The sequence below is a fragment of the Pelophylax lessonae genome (genome assembly GCF_965119305.1).
Source record: "Pelophylax lessonae genome assembly, chromosome: 4".
In the NCBI taxonomy this organism is placed as follows: Eukaryota; Metazoa; Chordata; class Amphibia; order Anura; family Ranidae; genus Pelophylax; species Pelophylax lessonae.
The window spans coordinates 296,119,392-296,121,285 of record NC_138771.1 but is presented as its reverse complement, the minus strand read 5'-3'; positions in this window follow the sequence as shown (position 1 = coordinate 296,121,285).

Here is a 1,894-nt window from a genome sequence, read left to right as displayed (position 1 = left end):
TGACCACACAATTGTAATTCAAAGTGCGACAGCGCTGAAAGCTGAAAATTAGCCTGGGCAGGAAGTGGGTTTAGGTACCCAGTAGGCAAGTGGTTAAAGAATGTATGGTGCTCTCCACAACTTTGTTAAAGTGTACACAGATTATGAGACACCCTTGTTGGACTTTTTATTTATCTTTCTTTCTATCTTATCTTTTATCTTTAAAAGGCCAGGTAAGAAGGTTTTTTTTTTTTTTTTTTTATTCAAGGAGTATACTGTAGGTTGATGATAGTGTAAAGTTGAAAATTAGTTTGTGCTCTTAGGATGATACATCTGCCCCACTATTACATTCTAGGGAAGACATTTGAAAATGACTGCGTCCTTGGCAGGTACCATATCTCCCTTTCCTTTGTTCTACATAAGCAAAGTAGTAATGAAGAAATTTGCAACGTTTAAGCTGGGGGGAGTCACAGAGGAAACTGTTTCCACCCACAGCATGGAACTTGTTTATGGAATTTTGGTCCTTTTACAGTATATTCAAAGAGATTACTTTTGTTATAGTCATTATTTATGTTATGCCTGTACTTGCCTGCATATTGAAACAGAAAAGGGCTCCCTGGTATAAGCAAAATAGTAGTCATTATAGAAACAAAGGTATCATGGGTGCAAGATTTACATAAAGTAGTGCAGTCTCATGCACCATGAACAACATGTTTGGATGTACCTACCTTGTAAATATGTTCGTTTCGGAAATCTAAAGAAGTATTAACAACTAAGTGGCCCACAACCAGTATTATAAACCCTTACACAGCAGGCATTACACAAAGTAATAAATAAAGTTCCATACAACTATATGTGGATGTGGCAGCCAGTTATTTCTAAAAGAACAAAAAAAAAAAAAAAAATGTCACTGCCTGATAAATAACAAATGGTTGTCTATTAAAAGCTCTAGAAACATCAGGCAAATTAACACACCCTGTCATCACTTTATGAAATGTGCTGCATGTTTTATTACAAAACTTCAGCATTTGGAAGGATAGAAATATAATGTTTGTCATAGAAAGGCTAAGATACAATAGAGTCTTCTAAATTATTTAAAACAACTATAGCATATATTGACTAATAAATCATCAGCGATGTTGCAGTTGGTTATGTTCACTTGCTGTAACAAATGCAATTACTTTTAAAGTTAATGCATATTCAAATTAGCTTGCTAATTCTTATCCCAGTTTAAAAAATTCAAAATGTAAAAATGTTATGAATCATTTCTATGTGCTCACTTGTAGACTTTTAGACTAGTTCTATTGTCAGAACTTTTAAGCCAATAGCATAGCAGAATATTACTTGCCCCTTGGTAATTTGGAGAGCCATTAGTTGAAGTATAACAACTAAAATATACAGCATACTTTATAAACCAGGTTTATAATGGTAAGAATCATTCCCCTTAGTAGGTACAGGCGGTCCCCGGTTTACAAACAAGATAGGGTCTGTAGGTTTATTCTTAAGTCAAATTTGTTTGTAGGTCGGACCAGGTAAATGTTTTAGGTGTAGCCCCATCCAAAAGAATAATTTTTGAGTTTTTGGAATAGCATAGGGTAGGGGTAACACTCCTGTACCATTTGTTTTGCTGTCTGTATCCCTGTTCAGAAGATTTTTTACCTCACTTTCTGTCTCTTATCTGGATTGGTGATAAAGCTTCAGTGGAGACACCTTTTTCCCATGAGAACTCTTACAAGAGTCAATTTCCCTTCCTAGGGGTAGATTTCCTCTCACTTCCTGTTGTCTCCCTCCATTTGTAAGTAGGAGTTGTATGTAAGTTGGATGTTGGTAACACGAGGGCCGCCTGTACAGCTGTGGATACAATAAGTCATAGAAATGATCCAGCTCTTTGACATTACTACCTGGTGTAACATCT